The sequence below is a fragment of the Lampris incognitus genome, chromosome 12, assembly GCF_029633865.1.
Source record: "Lampris incognitus isolate fLamInc1 chromosome 12, fLamInc1.hap2, whole genome shotgun sequence".
NCBI classification, from domain to species: Eukaryota; Metazoa; Chordata; class Actinopteri; order Lampriformes; family Lampridae; genus Lampris; species Lampris incognitus.
This window is the reverse complement of record NC_079222.1, coordinates 26,809,496-26,820,003: the sequence shown is the minus strand read 5'-3', so window position 1 is coordinate 26,820,003 and position 10,508 is coordinate 26,809,496. Positions and strand designations below refer to the sequence as shown.

At 44.8% G+C, this 10,508-nt stretch overlaps 1 pseudogene; it reads right to left on the bottom strand.

Moving 5' to 3' along the window:
- Positions 1-441: 441 nt before the first annotated feature.
- Positions 442-1,315, bottom strand: LOC130121585 (zinc finger matrin-type protein 5-like; annotated as a pseudogene).
- Positions 1,316-10,508: the final 9,193 nt, after the last annotated feature.

Here is a 10,508-nt window from a genome sequence, read left to right as displayed (position 1 = left end):
GTGGGAATATGTTGTGCCAACGTTACTGAAATAATGATCATATAGTGGAATAATTAGATAATAATGTAAATTGGTTAGACTAAATCTAATATTTCACCACGTTAAGAGATACACTATAGTTTAATACCGCCTCAAGTGCAAAAGAAGGATTTTGATTTTTTCTTTCTCTCTCTAACTTACATTCACTAAAAGACAGAGTAATATAATAGTTGGAACTGGACATGAGCGTTGGTGTTTATCATCTATTATTTTATGAAGTCAAAATATTGTGTGTGTGGCTCGTCCATCTACTGCTGAAAAGTCACGGTCAGTATTCACATTATTTCATACACCATACAGCCCATATAATCCAGCTCTAATAGTAACGTAGGTCAGCCCTCCTTTTGTTATTATGTTTTCATTTACTTATTTATTTCTATTTTTCTAATGGTCTGACACCTTCTATAACATGACTCTTACTGACACCACTGAAACCTATGGTAATGAGAGAGTGGGTAGTCAGACAGGGACTCTTGGGGGAAACTAACACCCAGACATCTAGATTGGGGTTGAATACTTTTGCAAGGCACTGTACATTTACCAATAAAAAAGATATTCAAGATTAATTTAAACTTAATTTGGTTTATAAGCATTATATCATTGCTTTTGATACCCCAAGCCACACATCTCAATCGGGAAAACCCTTAAACTAAAAGAATGGAAAACACCATGTAATCCCAACTCACCTGCCTTTTAAGAGTTGCAAAGTCTTCCTGCGACATGTGAGAAAACCTGCGGTTGGGACCAAAACCACAGTTTCCTAAGACAAAAACATCAAGAAAATGCATTATTATACAACAGCTGTATCAATCCCTACTGACAAAATTGGGAACATGACTACGATACTACCTGTCCGGAGAAACTGCAGTCTTCAAAAAGAAGTGGGGAAATATTAATGAAATAATTACATAGTGAATAAATAAATGATTGCATGTCAGTCAATGAGACAAATGGATAGATTTAATTCAACACAATTTATAAAATAAGCAGATAAAAATGAACTTGAGAATTCAAGCTATTTTAAAGTAACAAATTTAGCTCTCATCAATAGGATTATGGCTCACTTGGCACTCTCAGCTGGACTGACAATATCATTCTGCATCAATCTGGGAAATTATAGTATTTTCAGGAAAAACTGCACATCTTACCTCTAAAATGATCAAATCAGACTTTTTTAGCTCTGTGGTGCCGAACCCCATTCAGATGTTTTTTTCCTATTATGCATATTGTCCTGAAAGGATCGGTCACAGTAATCACAGTAATACCGCTTCCGCATGGCTTATAAGCAGGCCCTGAGTGAAATGTGTTAACTTTTAAATCTTTGAAAAAGTAACTGATAGGGCATCTGGGTGGCATGGCGGTCTCTTCCATTGCCTACCAGCACGGGGACCACCAGTTCAAATCCTGTTGCTGACCAACACAGGGACCGCCAGTTCAAATCCCAGTGTTACTTCCGACTTGGTCAGGCGTTCCTACAGACACAATTGGCTGTATCTGTGGGTGAGAAGCCGGTTGTGGGTATGTGTTCTGGTCACTGCACTAGAGCCTCCTCTGGTCGGTCAGGTGCCCTAAACGACCAGAGGAGGAAATTACTACTTTCTGGTCGGTCGGGGCGCCTGTTCGGGGGGAAAGGGAACTGGGGGGGATAGCGTGATCCTCCCACATGCTATGTCCCCCTGGCGAAACTCCTCACTGTAAGGTGAAAAGAAGTGGCTGGTGACTCCACATGTATCGGAGAAGGCATGTGGTAGTCTGCAGCCCTCCCCGGCTCAGCAGAGGGGGTGGAGCAGCGACAGGGATGGGTCAGAAGAGTGGGTAGTTGGACAAAATTCAATTGGGGAGAGAAAGGGGGGGGGGTAAGTGATCAATCAATGAGCAACGTGTGTACTAAACCACAAGTTAACAGTAATCCTGATATTTTCCAACATATTTTTTAAATACTTTATTAATCCCTGTGAGGGAAATTCTTTCTCTGCATTTAACCCATCCTAGCTGTGTAGCTAGAAGCAATGAGCAGCTGCTGTGCAGCGCCTAGGGACCAACTCCAGTTCGTCTTGTCATGCCACGGTCAGGGGCACAGACATGGGTATAAACCCTAACATGCATGTGTTTTTGATGGTGGGGGAAATCGGAGCACCCGGAGAAAACCCACAGCAGACGCGGGGAGAACATGCAAATGCCACACAGAGGACGACCTGGAATGACCCCCAAGGTTGGACAACTCCAGGGTTCAAATCCAGGACCTTTTATTTTTTTGTTTGTTTGTTTGTTTGTTTGTTTATTTATTTATAAATAAAAAATAAAAAACGGACCTTATTGCTGTGAGGTGACAGCGCCAACCACTGGGCCACCGTGCCGCCAAATCAAAGAAAGCTGAATCAGTTCATGTGGATACACCGTTTGACAGAAAGGTTTCATCCCTCATCAAGTGACCTCTTCAGTCTAAACTGACTGCAGGTATCCCACCCTTATAAACAATACAGCTGCATGACGAATGAAACCAACGATCAGTTTCATATGCAAATATGGGCGTGACCATTAACTAGAGTTCCAATGGCCATGTGTACTATTCACTATTCACTATTGGTTGCAATCACAGCATTATAAAATGGTGAAAGATGTACTCTTAGTCCCCCCCCTCCCCCAAGTCCCCTCAGTTCCGTGATGGTTGTTCTCTCTTCACATTGATGGTCTCTTTGACTCCCCATTCAAACCAGCATTCCTCCCCTATCAAGGACGTACACATCCTCATCCTTGAAAGAGTGGCCATTGGCCTGGAGATGGGTGTAGACTGCAAAGTCCTGGCCTGACCAATTTCCGGTGCAGTGTGTTTTGGGGTTTGAAAGCAACTGACACTTGGTGTAACACCGCATCTACAACCACATAGATATTATCTTGGTATCAATTAACACTGATCTGATTCATTAATTAACAGTGAACAATACGGACACACATTACAAAGACTTAAAATATTAGTTTACGATCGCTGGATGAGTGAGCTGGCTGAAATGAAAATTATTTGGTTGTTTATCTATTACAGAGACTGGAAATTTTGTTTAAAATTATTTAAAGACCAAGTCAGTTACATAAATCTGAATTTAAGACATTAGGTCTACATTCACATGACACGGTACCTCCAAAGCAAGAGGTTAAAGTGAAAATAAAGAATTTATGTATTCTTGACCTTTTTCTTTTCTAATTCTAATTTGTCTTTCTTTATGCATGCTCAGTAATCCAGTTAAGAAAATCAAAGAAAGCTGAATCAGTTCATCTGGACTTGCAAACGTTCCCAAATCATCTAATTCTGATGTGTTTAAGCTCAGACCATTTTTGTGAGATTGCTGACATCTACAGGTTAAATAAAAATCGCCACTGATTGAACTATAAGTACAAAACTGTTGGGACATAATATTTTGGACATATATTCAAATACCATTTTATATTGCAGACATTTGTTTGTGTTTTGAGGATTTTGATCGTTACAAGCAATGTTCCTACACTCAAACTGTTTCACAAGAACAAAATTTATGTCATTAAGAGATTTGCTGAAACCCATTTTAACATGCTTCGAACTTTTATGTCGCATCACTTTTTTTACTTGGGGGATGGTTCAACTTTCTGGGGCAGCAGCTTTCACAGTGTCTACCACTCTAGCACTTTTTTGCATTTGTAATGTCCACACTATTCTCCAAACGTGTTTTTTTCTTGTCTCAACCTCCCCAGCAAGAACTTTGATTTCACACTGTGTGAAATTTTTTTAGCCTTTCTGTCGGCCTCCAGCTTGATCGCCTTCATAAAGTCAGTATGAATGAATATTAATTTGGGGCATTTCACTGACTATTTACTGGCAACTACGGGCATTACAATGGTGGGAGGTGACGCTCGCACAGGTGCTCCACATTTCGAGATGAATGTGGTTTATAAAGAGAAATGGGCGTAGGACATGCGTGTTATAAATGTGTTATAAATGAGAATATTTTTGTGCGTGAACACTTTGTGTTTCGTCCGTACTCAATCTTTTGATGTGAATCCTCTGCGTAGTTTTTTAAACAAGGCCCCAGGTGAGTTGCAACAAGTGCAAGAGAGGAAGGTACCACCCAAAAAGTGGAGGTTGGTGCAGCGTGATCAGGTAAGCTACAAACAATATTCCATAAAGCTGTTATGAAACAAATAATAAATCAAATACAGTTTGGGAAATAGTAATTTCAAGAGTGCACTATGTAGGCCACATGTCATAGAGTGCCAAACAATACACCTCATTCAATGGAACAACTGCAAAGAATATGTAAAAGAAAGTGGCAGCCAATGCATATTATGAAGTGCGTGGTAGTCACATATATTGGACTGTGCCAAGTAATGCTCATTTCATGTATAGATATCGCAACAGATATATCACATAGAACAGGTACCGTAAACCTACAAAAATCAAAATAAATGAAACCACAAGCTGCAACATTGGGCTTTAAAGGCCCTTAAGAGTAACAGGTGCAGTGTTACTATTGACAAGCATGAGTATTTTAAAAGTTATAGACAGTCATTGAGTTATGGTCATTAATGTAGTAGGCCAACTTCGATGTGAAATAAATCAATCACAAAATGTGAGAACTGACTGAGTACATAACTTAAATTATCTGGTATGAAACTTAAGGATATGACTAAGAAGACAGGCAACAATCAAGGCTGACGTTACTACATAATGAAAAACAACAATGACAATATACAATCTGAGATGTGTTTGAGATCAGCAAAAACTTTTTTGGACATCAGTAATATCACTGATCTCCAGCAACGATGAGACAGCCTACCTGGAAGAGGTGGAAGATCTGTCACTTTGGGGCCAGGCCAAAACCTCTCCCTGAACATCAGCAAAATCAAGGAGCTTGTTGTGGACTTCAGGAAGACACAGCGGAGAACCTACACCCTACTCTCAATCAATGGGGTCCCACTAGAGAAGGTGAGTAGTTTCTGGTACCTTGGTGTTCAGATCACTAAGGGCCTAACATGGACACAGCAAATGGACACTCTGGTGAAAAAGGCGAGGCAGCATCTTTCTAAACTCAAAACAAGTAAGAAGTTCCGTTTTTTTTTCTTGAAATCTTGTCTCCTAAGAAGGTCATTTCTGTGACCCCCCTAACTGACATTTTTTTCTGTTCAGTTTGAGTCCACTCTCTTGGACTCTCTGCATGGGTTTTTTTCAGTCTTTCATCATGTTGTTGACGTGTACTTCCCCAGACCACCAAGTCATATATATATACACCCTCGTGCCTTCCACACCCTCTATTATGGACTCCATCGCCCCGTGGAAGATTTCTGGTGCTGAGATGATGCCAAACGGGAGCCTCAGAAAACAGTACCTCCCAAATGGTGTGTTGAAAGTACAGTACTTACTGCTTTCTGGGTCCAGCTTCAGCTGCCAAAACCCCTGCGAAGCATCCAGTTTGCTGAAATATTTCACACCTGCCATTTCACTGGTAATCTCTTCTCGTTTTGGGATTTGGTAGTGTTCTCTTTTTATGTCCTCATTCAGATCTTTGGGATCAAGGCAGACTCTTAACTCACCATTTTTTTTCTTGACACATGTGATGGAGTTTACCCAGTCAGTAGGCTCTTCCACTCTCTCAATGACACCCAGTTGTGTCATCCAGTCCAGTTCTTTTTTCAAGCCAGCTCAAAGTGGTGCTGACACTCTCCTTGGGGCATGTACTACAGGCTTGGCATCACTCTTGAGCTGGATTTTGTAAGTGTAAGGTAATGTCCTATGTCCTTTGAAAACAAAATGGAATAGTCTTACTATGTCTGCATTTCCTTCACACTGCGGGTGGTTTTGTTCTTTGCACTGTTTATCCATCATTATGTTCTCACTGTTTATCTGATAGATCCTCTTAACCAATCCTAGGTCCTCAGAAATTTGTCTCCCAGGAGTGATTCATGCCCAATAGGCATTATGACAAACAACAGGATGCACTGTTTGCCTTTCACTGTCACCCCGAGTTGGCCTTATGCTTTTGTTTCAACTGACCCTTCGCTAAGCCACGCCCCCAAAATGCAGATTGGCCAGTCACAGCACAGCATAGGACAGAGGTCCGACACTTTCATGGCGGCACTCCGTTGACTCCAATGCAAAAGTTTCAGATTTTCTTCATTTTCGAGCTGGTTTTGTGGACTTTTACCGAGTTATGGTTAAATGTTGTGCCTAGGGCACTTGTAACAGTGGCACTCGTTACCCGGAGAGATTGGAAGGAGATTTTTTCCCTTTCCAAAACCAAAATCAAACCCTGAAAACTGTAGGCTGTGGATAAAGCGATGTGGATGTCCTCAAATCCAGTTAAACCCCCTCAAAGATCAACAAGCACAGCTTCGTCTGCTCCAATGTAAGTAATTACTTTTTTTAACCATAAAATAATGTTAAAGCTTCACGGACTTAGCAACAGTAACTAAGGGGGCGGGTCTTAGCGAAGGGTCAATTGACTGTCCATTGTATGCCTTCAGTGGTGTGTTTTTTTCTCTCTGATATTCTTTTAGGCTTCTCTCTAAAAGCCTTTAGCTCATTGTCATTAATTAGCTTCAGCCCCAGTGTCTTATCTTAAATTTCACAATTGTTCCATTGATTAGCAGTTGCGCAATCCATTTGTCACCTGACAGTACTTAGTCTGACTAGTGTCCTGTGTGCTGTCATCTTATCACGTGACATCATCTAGATGAAAAATGTTTCACTCATATCATCACTGGCATCTGTTTCTTCCACTATGTGCACCTTAAGTCCCTTTTTTCTATCTTTGGAGAGACACATTTTTGGTTTTGTCCCTTACACTTTGCACGCCTTGTCCGATAAGTGGGACATTGTCTTGGTTTGTTTTTCACCGCATCTCTTGCAAGTAAAAATCTCGTCTTTGTTTTTATCCTTGTACTCGCTCCGTTTTTTGTTTTTTTGTTTTTTACCATCAAAGCATTCACCACCTCACCATCTTGGCTCGCTGCTCCGTTTGCAGGCTCATTAAAAGTAAGTAGTATATGTTGGCGTGCTAGTTCACTGGCCTGGCAATATTTATATAGCCCCTTCCAACGTGAGTTCTGTTTCTCTCAATAATTTCTCTCGAAGCTTCTTGTCATTTGTCCCAAACACTATCTGATCCCTAATCAGAGTCTCTGAGATCATTGAAATTACAAGACTGTGCTTTTAGCTTGAGGTCTGTGAGAAAGCTATCAAAAGACTCCCGAGCGGAAAACGTACCTCTCATGTTTCATTGTTTTTCGAGAGGCAGTGCTCGTCGAACTTTAAGACCTCATCAAAGTTGTCTTTGCCCTATGGTCGAGCAAACACAAAAGTATCGCTTGTGCGCCGGCGACGCGTTATTATGAAACCCACAGCTTTTCTGGGCAAGACACGCCCTGTGTAGCAATCAAGCGCTAGGATTGGCCGGGCGTCCAAGCGCTAGGATTGGCCAGTCGTCCAAGCGCTAGGATTGGCCAGGCGTCCATGCTTGCGCTAGGCACGCCCACGAGCGTACTCGCTATTAAAATGAATTGAGGATTTGAGATCTTTGACCACCTCCGACGCAAACCGTGCTTGTTTTTTGTGATTGAATACACTTTTCCACACGTTTTGTGTGCCCTTATTAACAACTAGTGGTTATCGCCTCAACCAACTACTTAATACAGAAAAAAATGACTCCCTTTCAGGAACTGTTGCTGCATAGTATTATATCAGTATCGTAGTAACTTTTTGACGACAGGCTGACGCTACTCAAAGCGACATTTTTTTTTGTTAGCTTAGCTATTTTTTCCACAAAAGGACACTTGATTGTTCGGTATTGTGTAATTGGTTGATCGTGATCATCGCAGTTTGTTTATAAGCACACACAAAACATGTGGGGGTCACAAATTAATAACACTTTAATCAGAGAGGACACCAGAATGCCTTTAGCCTATTGTAGTGGGAAATGCCTGGGGATGTACTTGGAATGTTGCACTGGGCTCGTGCAGCTAGAGGACCAATCACAGGTTAGCTCGCGCTGTCACAGACGCAACTATATTAGACACCGCGGGAGAGACAAAGGCCAGAACTGTTTAGTAACCATATCGTAGACTGTCACCTTAGCGTGGGATAGAGCAGGGAAACCTAGCGTATCCTGGGCTAGACAGTAGATACGGTGGCTAGCAGTGGTAGTGTTAGCAGCAGACTGCCTCGGTACCTGTAGCTAGCTGACTACCCCCGAGAGCTTCCCCAGAGAGACTGAGAGAGACATTCACCCGGTCACACCGGAGCCAGAGTACAGAGAGAGAGAGAGACACGCACCCCGGAGAGCAGCCATCCATCTCCCGCCCCGCCTAGAGCTCAGCCGCCCTGTTCCATCACCAGCCCTGGTCCCGAGGTGAGCTTGCTAACCCATTAGCACACGGCTAACTAGCTAACTAGCAGGCTAGCCCTAGCATTGGCGCAGCTATCTAGCTAACGGTGGTGAAGCCCGGTTTGTCGCACCTAAAAGTCCCCGCCTCCATCCATAGTTATCCGGGCTATAGAAAAACCGCGACAAGTGGTGTCAGAAGTGGGATAAAAGGTTGGGATTCGCCATAATCTCAACACCGGAGGATCCTGCCCCGGTCACATGGCGGCATAATTCAGCCTGCACACTGTGAGCTAACCCAGCTAGCAAGAAGCCATTTTGTGAGGCACTGTAATTTCTTCAGTAGTCACGTAAATCAGTGGAAAAATAAAAATGTCACAGGACAAAGAAAATGTAAAAGACAGTCTGAGTTGAGTCTGGATGGTGCTGGTGTGGGGACAGAAGACCCCGGAGAGCACGCCTGGATGAAGCTCCTCCTGGCGCAGATGGAAACCATGAACCAGACCCAGGTTCAGATGCAACGCCAGATGGAAAACATGGAACGCCAGACCCAGGTTAAGATGCAATGCCAGATAGAGATGCAGATGGAGGCCCTCACAGCGCGTATCGATGGACTAGCGGAAGCGGTGGCTAAGCGATCTCGTCCCCCCACACCTCCCATTCAGCGCACCGATTGGGCCCGTCATCGTTCAGATATCCAAGGTGAGCCTCCCGGTTTGTCGCCCATCGCTCAAGTAGTGAAGCAAGGGGTTTCTCCTAGTAGCCCTCAAAGCGATAGTGGTGTAGGGTCGGCAGGGGCTGTGCTCGGAGAACGAACTAGCAGAACGGTGCAAGACATGAGCCTACTCTCGCAGTTCACCCCGGCCCGGGAGAACCCAGGGGCCAGACAGCGAGACGGCGCTGATCACCTGTTGCCAGCAGCTATGGCCGCAGTGGCTAACATGAGCGACCGGCGCAACGAGGAGACGCCAGCCAGGCCGAGCAGCAAAGCGGCCCCAGCAGCCCTGCGCTATACAGGAAATGGACCCAGTGAGCCCGCACCACTTACCAGCACTCCGATCGGTCATGGTGGAAAAAATGGAGCGACTGCAGTACCACCCCCCGACGGGATGCAGGGTGGCCAAATGTCCCTGGACAGCAACGGCGGCCGAAACCTGCTGGATGACAGCGTTGGAGGGCAGGCAGGTTCCTCTAGAGGTCAACAGAGCCAGACAGGAGACCTTCAAAGTCGGAGCGGCAACCGAAGCTCACAAGGTCCCGACCGAGGACACGAAAATGACATCAAGCTCCTCGCCACTTTTGATGGTAAGGGCGACTGGGATAGTTTCGTTGGACCATTCGAACGGATGGCGAGAAAGAGGGGCTGGACCGACGAGACCTGTTTGGACGCCTTGTATCTCCGACTGAGGGACAACGCCATGTCTTTTGTCATCGCGCAGCCGGCTCCGATAAAAGATGACTACCACGCGCTCATCACCCAGTTACGCCGCAGCTACGGTAAAGAGCTGCCTGAGGGAACTGCGCGCCGTAAACTCAGCGAGGTTAAGCAGGCCAGAGAGATGACCCTCTATGAGTTTGGCGAGGAAGTGAGGAGACTTGTCACAGTGGCATACCCGCAGGTTGGTGTTACACTGCAGGAGGCCTACGCTGCAGAAGCCTTTCTGCGCGGGCTGAAGAACCAAAACATCGTGTATGAAGTCCTGGGGGCAGAACCCAAAACACTAGCTGAAGCAATCAGGAAGGTTGAGGCACGCGAGTATGACTTTAAAGCGACGCTGGGGCGAGAGGTTGAAGGAAAAGGGAGAATCCGGCGAGTAGCATGGGAAGACGAGCGGCGTCGCGATAGCTCTCCAAGTCCTCCGCCGGTAGGAGACAGCATGAGCACCCCCGAGCTCAAGACCCTGGCCAGTGGCATCGACAACATTAACAAGGTGAAGTTGCACAGGCACATCAGCCCAGACCACCTACTCCAAGTGTGTTCTAGAGTATGTCCACTGCTGGAGAAAGAGGTTCCTGCCAGCGTGCCTGGTCTCCACAGCATCCTGGGAGCCGGCAGGCAGAACCTCCTGCGTACCAACAAGAGCTGCAAGCATGTTGTGTGGAAGGGCTCAGCGCTGGCTGCTC